This window comes from Lactuca serriola, chromosome 8 (assembly GCF_051521515.1).
Source record: "Lactuca serriola cultivar US96UC23 chromosome 8, Lser_US96UC23_V15, whole genome shotgun sequence".
NCBI lineage: Eukaryota > Viridiplantae > Streptophyta > Magnoliopsida > Asterales > Asteraceae > Lactuca > Lactuca serriola.
Window position 1 is genome coordinate 215,661,456 of NC_136415.1, and position 9,790 is coordinate 215,671,245.

Sequence of the window (9,790 nt, forward strand, 5' to 3'; positions counted from 1 at the left end):
GGGCCGTAAACAGATGGGCCGTAATCCCACATGCCGTAAATCCACAAGCCGTAAACCCATGGGCCGTAAACCCATCGACCACAAACACTTGGGCCGCAAACTCGTGGGCCGTAAAACTTGTTGGGCCGCAAACCCCTAACCGTACACTCCTGATTACGGCTCCTAACTCCCCATCTTCAATCACGTGTGATTCTAACACTTAGTCTCAAGTGTTTTCCTAGTCCCTAAGGTGGTTTCCTTCGATTACAAATAGTGTCAGGTCCTCATCTAATGCATATATGTGTTACCATATGTTAATAGGATCCACTTGCATACGAAACATCAGTTGACACTCAGCATCCGCATCGACCTTCTGCTCAGATCTTACGTCAAACTGTGAGTTCATACCCCTATATTTTCCGTATTTTTAATGTTTTCAGGGGGGAATTCAAGCTAAACATAAATGTTTTCAAAACTCATGCAAATCTCATACTTTAACCCTTTTGTATTGGGTTGAGCATAATGGACGTTTTCACTAAAATTGCATAGTTTTCCGGACACGCTATTCACTACGTTATACATGCAAACTATAATTGGTATAGTTTGGGATTTTGTAAACATAACAAGTCCATAAACTTTCACTGCTAAACATATTCACTAAGACATAAATAGTTTACAGTTTACCTCAGTATTTTATCATAGTATGCATAACTGTAATTATCACTAGATACGATATACATACGAATTTTAACTATGGTAGAACGCTACTACATTATATGTAAACTAGATTGCACGATACTGTGAGGCACTACTTCAATATTGTACTCATAGGTATACAGGGATAAATCCTATCATATTATAACCAGAGTTTCCTGAAGGAAAAGCGTGAGATTTGTGAATAGATCTATTTCGAACTGACAATCCCATACATGAACTGCTACCTACAGTTAGGCGGGCACGCTCGGGTTTACAAATGTTATTTAACTCGGCGCCTAAAGAACGTTGGAAAGGTCTCTAGTCATGCAAGCATGGTTATATGACTCACATTCTGTATAAATCACCTTTAGTTTACAACCTGGCACTCTTCAACAATTTTATTTATTCTAAATAGAACTAATACACAATACAACTGGAGAACTTTCATGGTTTTTCAAGCAAAACTGAACATACAATGGTTTCACGTACGAAATACTTATACATCATGATTAGCATTAGCTACTCACATGAAGTATTATTTTCGCACATTACTACAGTTTTCAGTAACAAACATTCATGATTTTATACAAAATTGAAAACATTATGTTCTCATTAAATAAAATATCGGATTTTATTGAAACTACACAAACACTTCTACATCTCATGAACAAGCTTTCATTACAAACTACCGCTTATGAACTCACCAGCTTTATGCTGATATTCTTTCAAATTGCTTGTATTCTCAGGAAATCAGTAGGCAAGTACCTGCTGGATTTTTGAAGAGTTGGAGTAATAAGAGTTTATGTTTATACTTTACAAAGCTACTTGATGCAATTCAAACCAGTTTCAGACAAAGTTACAAACTGATGTAAACATTTTTATTTAAGTATTCACTGTAATGGTTGTCTTGCTATGATTGCTATTATTCATTGGTTGTGATGTTACACATGACGTCCTCCACCCCAGAATGTTTCCGCCATTCTGGTTTTGGGGTGTGACAGATTGGTATCAGAGCTAGATTTATAGCGAACTAGTATACCGAACCTTACGTGGTATACAACTATAAACACTAAGGGGCCTATGTGCTCTATGCTAAAAGTATACTTCCAAAAAATATAAGTATTTTTATAAAAAGTATATGAGCATGCTTACATAACAGAATTCGTGTCACTAGTAGAACATTACAAAAGTATTTGGATGTTGGAACACTGCGGTTAAACCTGGGCAGTTATGTAATCATGTCTAGGGTGAATATAGCCTGAGCAACTATATTCAGTCAAGACATGACCAACATGTGCTTGGGAGTGACTGTGGTGTTACAGCAGGCCTAAAACTTACCAAAATCATACCACATAAAATACTATAGGAGTATTTTAGCTAGAGCCAAATTCAGTATATAAATTCACTCCAAGTGTTGTTACCTCTTCTTTCTTAAGCGATAACTTACTTGCATTAGTAATCTTTCTGTGCTTACCGTTTGGTAGAACACTTTTGTTATCAGGATGAGATATATCTTGTTTCATATATCTTGAGGACTTACCATCCTCTTCTTCCTGATTGTTTCTAGAAAAAGGTGCCTCCCCGACGAAGACTCATCAGAAGGAACAACAACACACCACCACCACCACCTCCTTAATTCGACCCTGTCATGTTTCAGGCAGCAGTTATAGCTACTGTGACTGCAATAATGGCACAAGTGAATGCGGGTGGGGATGGAGGTGGAATCGACCCACAAAGACAAGATGGAAGTCAGGGACATCAAAAGGAGTGTTCCTACAAGGACTTCATTACTGCAAAACCCAAGTCCTTCGACGTAAATGGAGGTGTCATCGCTCTGACTCGATGGTTCGAAAAGATCGAATCCATCTTCGAAATTTGCGCCTGTTCCGAAACAAACAAGGTGAAGTTCGCCGCTTGCACTTTCACCGACAGAGCTTTGACCTAGTGGAATGGTCATGTCAAAACCCTAACCCTGCTAGTGGCTAATGCCATGGGTTGGGAAAGAATGAAGGAATTCATGCTTACGGAATATTGCTCGAGGGGCGAAGTGCAAAAGTTGAGGCACGAACTTTGGAATTTAAAGATGAAGGGTCCCGACATCGCTGCCTACACCGCGAGATTCTATGATCTGACTCTCCTCTGTGTGGGAATGGTCATCACGGAAAGCAAGAAAATCGAGAGGTGCACTTGGGGATTGACGCAGCTAACCAAGGGGAATGTCTTGGCTGCTAGACCGACTACATTCGAAAGTGCCAAGGATCTGGCACATACACTGATCGATCATGGAATCGATCTGGACGAGTCACCAGCGGTCGCTGAGCCGCAAAAGGAGAGTGGTGAGAAGAAGAAGAAATTATAGAACAAACGCAACGATTAGTATTCAAAGGAGCCCTCCAAGAAACAACAAACAGTGGCAGTTCATGCTGTTACTGCTTCTGCTGCTGCTCCAGCTACCGTCCGAACCACCCAATCTCCTACCGGTGGTTATGCTGGAAAACTACCCCTGTGCAACAAGTGTAACTTCCATCATCACGGACCTTGCTGTGAGTTGAATTGCAACAGCTATGCAAAGAAGGGACACACAACTTGATACTGCAAGGTGCCAACCCAACCAACCAACCAGGCTGCGGGAGCGGGTGCTGGTCAAGCTTGTTATGGATGTGGAGAGGTTGGGCACTTTAGGAGAAACTACCCCAAGGCAAAAACTAGTGACAATACAGGAAGAGTTCTGGCGATGGGCCAGGAGAAAGCAGTCGCTGATCCTACCGTTGTTACGGGTACGTTCCTCCTTGAAAACTCTCATGCATGCATTCTTTTCGATTCTCGTGCGGAGAGGAGTTTTGTTAGTCATGCGTTCAAATACCTAGTCAAATGTAAATCCCAAACTTTAACCGAAACGTTCACCGTCGAGATGGCTAACGGAGAGAAAGAAATTATGACCGACATATTCCTAGGATGCACCCTTAGTTTAGGCAATCATTCCTTTCCTATCGATCTATTTCCTGTATCTATTAAGAGTTTCGATGTAATTATTGGTATGTATTGGTTAAGCCCCAATCATGATGATATCCTTTGCTTCGAAAAAGCCATTCACCTCAATCTTCCCTCTGGCGAAACCCTCGTGATCTACGGTGATAAGCTCAGTTCAAACCTCCGTATCATTTCGTGCATCAAATCTCAGAAGCACATGCGGAGGGAATGTCGTGCATTTCTAGCTCAGGTTGTTGATGAGACACAAAAGGTTAAAGACCTCGAGAGCATCCCTGAAGTCTGCAACTTTCCTGATGTCTTCCCTGAAGATCTGCCAGGAATCCCTCCGGAGCGTCAAGTGGCGTTTCGTATTGACTTGATCCCCGTAGCTACTCCTATAGTTAAGTCTCCTTACCGTTTAGCGCCAGCGGAAATGAAAGACTTATCCAGCCAGCTCAATGAGCTGATCAACAAAGGAATCATAAGGCCGAGTTCCTCACCTTGGAGAGCTCCGATCTTATTCGTGAAAAAGAAAGATGGATCCTTTCGGATGTAAATTGACTACCGAGAACGGAACAAGCTCACCATCGAGAACTGATATCCCTTACCCAGAATCGACGATCTCTTCGACCAACTTCAGGGAGCCAGTTATTTCTCAAAGATAGATCTGAGATCAGGGTACCATCAGTTGCGAGTTCATGAGAATGATGTGCCTAAGACAGCATTCCGAACTGATTATGGACACTATGAATTTATAGTAATGTCGTTTGGTCTGACCAACGCACCGGCAGTATTCATAGACCTAATGAATCGAGTGTGCCGCCCTTTCCTGGAAAATTTTGTGATCGTGTTCATCGATGATATATTCGTCTATTCTCGGAGTGAGAATGATCATAAACCACACTTGAGACAGGTGCTGGAAACATTAAGGGCGGAGAAGCTATATGCAAAATTTTCAAAGTGTGAGTTCTGGATCAGGAAGGTGAATTTCCTCGGTCACGTGGTTAGCAAGGAAGGCATACACGTGGACCCTTCAAAGATCAAATCGATAGAGAATTGGCCGGCACCAAACACACCCACAAAAATCCGTCAATTATTGGGTCTCGCATATTATCGCCGATTTATCCAGATTTTCTCCAAAATCGCTAAGCCTTTAACTACCCTGACACAAAAAGGTGTAACCTTTAGTTGGGGAGTCAAGCAAGACACTGCGTTTCAAACATTGAAGCAGACCCTATGCAGCGCACCTATCTTGTCCCTGCCCGAAGGGACGGAAGACTTCGTGGTCTATTGTGATGCATCCAATCAGGGCCTAGGCTGTGTGCTCATGCAGCGAGGAAAGGTCATCGCCTATGCCTTGAGGCAGTTGATAAAACACGAGGTCAATTATACAACTCACGATTTGGAGTTGGTAACAGTAGTCTTTGCACTGAAGATCTGGAGACACTATCTCTATGGAGGTAAGTGCACTATCTTCACCGACCATAAGAGCTTGTAACACATCTTTGATCAAAAGGAGTTAAACATGAGACAATGACGATGGGTAGAGCGACTAGTGACTACGAGTGCAAAATTCATTACCATCCTGGCAAGGCCAATGTGGTAGTAGATGCCCTCAGCCGAAAGGAGTATTCAGGGCGTAGGGTGAAGGCACTAACAATGACCATCCATTCCCACCTATCCGCGCAAATCGGAGAGGCTCAGCTGGAAGCCTTAAAACCCGAGATCATGGCAGATGAAGCCTTGCGGGGAATAGAAAAGAACTTAGAGGTCAAGGGAGACGGAGTGTACTATTTTATGAACCGGATCTGGACCCCAAAGTATGGCGAGTTCATAGAGGTTTTCTTGAATGAGGCTCACAAGACTAAATACTCAGTTTACCCAGGTTCGGATAAGATGTATCAGGATCTCAAACAACTCTATTGGTGGCCAAACATGAAAGCGGAAATTGCTACTTTCATGGGCAAGTGCCTGACTTGTGCCAAGGTATAAGTAGAATACCAAAAGCCCTAAGGTTCACTTCAGCAGCCGGAAATACCTGAGTGGAAGTGGGAAAGGATAACTATGGATTTTATCACCAAGTTACCCAGATCTCCGAGTGGGCACGACACCATCTGGGTAATTGTCGATCGGTTGACGAAGTCCGCTCACTTCCAGCCAATCAAAGAAAACTTCAAGATGAAGAGACTTACACGGATATATCTTCGAGAAATAGTTCACCTCCATGGGGTACCTGTATCCATTATCTACGATCGAGATAGCATATTTACCTTCAGATTTTGGCAATCACTACAAAAGGCTCTCGGAACTCAGCTGGATATGAGCACGGCTTATCATCCATAGACAGATGGACAAAGTGAGAGAATAATTCAGACATTGGAAGACATGTTGAGAGCCTACGTCATTGAATTTGGCGCGTCATGGGACACTCATCTTCCTTTGGTTGAATTTTCCTACAACAACAGCTACCATACCAGTATCAAGGTTGCGCCGTTTGAAGCCCTCTATTGCCGCAAATGCATATCCCCTCTGTGCTAGGATGAGGTGGGTGACACGTACCTAGCCTGGGGTCAAGTCCCTTGTCACAACTAGCATTTTAGCTAGGAAACTCTATTCCCATGAAAACATTCATCTATTGTAATGACTTGTACTACAAATGAATATCATGCTCTATGCTCACTCAATACATCTCTTATAGTCAGTTATGAATTGGAAACCCTAAATCCCGGTTCAAGTTTAGTATGGACTAGGGTTTTCTTATTGGGCCTAATGGTCCAATAAGCCTTCAATTTGACTATTTTGAGCCTAATTGCCCTAATTGGAATTCTAAATGTACCCAATTCATAAATCTATGACATTTAGAATCATTTGGGCCTAAGATTATTCATTCTAACCCTAATAGGCCTCATTGGGCCATAAATGAATTAATTGCCCTAGTGGGCCATAAACTCCATTCCTTTTTTACGGGCCGAGAACCTTCCATTTGGTCTCATAATATCGAAATCAAACATCCAAGGCCCAAACCACTCCTCCTTTCTACTTTTCTTTCTTTCTCTCGGCCCAAAAACTAAAACAAAAAAAAAATGAGAAAGACAAAGTTTATGTGGGCTTGCCACCTAAACTTTATTTAATGGTAATCTAGGCTTAAAACTCTTAACCATCAAGTAATAACCATTTGATTCTCTCTCTTCCTCCTCCTCTAAATTTGTCCGAGAGCACACACTCATCACCACCATCTTCATTTTTCTCAAACACTCACAAGAAGTCTCTCCAAAAACTCTCCTCATTCTCTCTAAATTTTCGAATTTGGTGTGTGCCTTCAAGAAGACCTCATCAAAGATTCATAAATTTTGGTAAGTTCATGATAAATTACATTGTTTTTTTTCAAGTTCTCACAAATATCTTTCCTCTTACAACTCCATTTTCGTGTACATGCTCCTTAGAACACCCTTTTTTGAAAACACAAAGGTGAGTTCATACCCATTTTTTTGGTTTTTACTTGTTTTTGGGGGAGAATACAAGTTGATTTGTGTAGATCTATGTGTATATGCATGACTATGTGTGTTTTTCCATGAATCATTTGGTGATTATGTGTTGATTTCTTCATTAATCTAAAAATATGTTAAGAACTTGAAGTTTATCACTTGGATATTCATAAGAACCTTGAGAAAAGTATGTTTTATCACATATAATACATTTAAAATAGTAGATCTAAGATTTATACACTCATAAAACAGCCCTTGACAGGAAAGTTGTCACACCCCCGAACCAGACGGCGGAAACGTCCGGGGGCTGTTGCGACTCAATTGAATACCATCACAATGAATATACATGAAACATAACATCATTCATCACCAACATTTGAATATTACAACTAATAGTGTTTACATTCATTACATTGCCTCAAAACATTACATTCTTAAAAGTAATTGTTTGATGTTAGTTAAACAACAGCGAAACGTCATAGGGTACAATTCATCCTTCACTTTATCTGTTACCTGAGAATACAAGTATTTTGAAAAACGTCAACATATGAAATGTTGGTGAGTTCATAAGCGGTATTTGAAGAAAACAATGTTCGTATCGTTTGAAAACCACCAGAAAATCCGATATTTTCTGAAATGAAAACTTTCGAAAATGTTTGTGAAGATCCATAGGTATGCCTGTTTGTTTCTGTACTTGTGAAAATTGTTTATTAAAAATTATGAGCGTTTCGAATCCGATATGTTTGAAAAACCTAGGAAAACCCGATGTTTTCCTAATCCTTTGAAATCCGTTAAGTTGCGTTAAAACCATTACAAAGATAGGAGTGTCATTCCCAGGCGACGTTGGATTATTTTTGAGCATGATTATTTACTACAAACCCACATTACACAAACGCCCAGTTCATAGTAGTACTAACGATCCCGAAGGCGTCGTTCGTACAAATCACGTTATCCAGCCGCCCTGACTATGTGTCGTCCCACATCCGGAGAGTAAGAGGACACGAAGGCCTCGATGACTCTATTAATCGGTTGGGGATAATATGCGTGCGAGGGGTCCCCGACCCGCCTCGTAAAATATGCAGACTTTTCTAGCAATACCAAGGACCCTTGGGGACCAGTGGTATACAAGCCATTGAAAGTCCCTCTACGTTGTGCCAAGTCGGTGAAACTCAACACTTTGTAGAAAATATGCGTCTTCGGGCCTTAAGATCAGGTCATTGGGCTAGCTAGGCCCAACAAGCAAGATTTTACACTTTTGGGGCCTGAAGATGGTGCGTAGACGTCTGTGCACACTCGTATGTAAGCTAAGTTCCCAAACGTTATTTGTATGAACCGTAGTGTCGTAGAGTTAGTAGTTGTAGATTTCTATTGGCTCGAGACCGAGCCAATTCGTTTAACAACGACTTTTGGTATTGTAATGTGTTGTATTTCGTCGATAGTCGCGGTGCCATTGTTTAATCAAATTGTGTATATTGAATTAGCCTTGAAGTATTTCTGTTTTCAGCCCCTCATTATTTTTAAGATTTACATTTTCAACCCTTTTATTGAATATTTCCCGGTTTGGTCCTTAAATTAATTTTCTTGACATTTTAACACCAAAAATTATTGAAATTAATATTTTTCAGCATATTTTTCATAGAAAACAGTTTAGGTCCCTGAAAATGCAGTTTTCTCGGTTTTAATCCCTTCTTTTCGCAACTTTTACAATTTTGGCCCAAATTGGAAAATTTTTGCAACTTTGGTCCTTTTTAAATTTAAAAAGCATTTTAAACCTTTGAAAAGGATTTGGAACACTTATAGTCCACTGTTTTACAGAAAATCACAGTTTTGACCCTCCAAAACAGAAAAATTCGCATAATGGGCCTCATTGGGCCAAAAATGTCATTTTTAGCCCATTAAGCTTGGAATTTATGTTTTTAATCCCCTAAATGAGTATATTTCCAGAAATTGATTTATGGAAACTGTTTTGGCACACTTCATCCAGCAGAATTCGTGATATGCCAATTTAGGCCCTTAATTTTGTATTTTTCACATTTTAGGCCCAAAATTTGTGTTTTTAACCCAAAGAAAATTATTACTAAACCACTTAGCCATTGTTCTTGAAACACTTGGTATGTAGAAATATATTTGAAGCTAAAATCATTTCACACAAGATATATCTCGGTTTTGAGGGGTTTTATGGCTAGATCCAACATTATAACACACAAAAGCATACATATAAGCATAGAAATCATACAAGGCATACAAAACACATATAGATCTACACTTTCACTTGTATTCCCCCCCCCCCACAAAACTCATAAAAACAGAAAATAGGGGGTATGAAGCTCACCTTGAGATTTGGATTTGATTTTGATGAAGATTTGAGAGGAGATTTCGGCCCTAGCAACTCCTTGTGGAGATTTTTGAACTTAGATGGTTCTAGGGAGTTAGATCATGAAATAAGGCTATGTAAGAACGAATTCTTAACATTAAGATGAAAAGTAGGCATTTATACATGATAACCACTTACCAAGAGGTTGAAACCTTGAAGAACACTCTTGAAACAAACACTCACATCGACGATTTTTGATGAGGAAGGAAGAGAGGATTTCCTTGAGTATAAGAGATAAAGATAAGAGATTATTGTGTTTGAGATGAGAGATAAGGGTGGGAAGAGC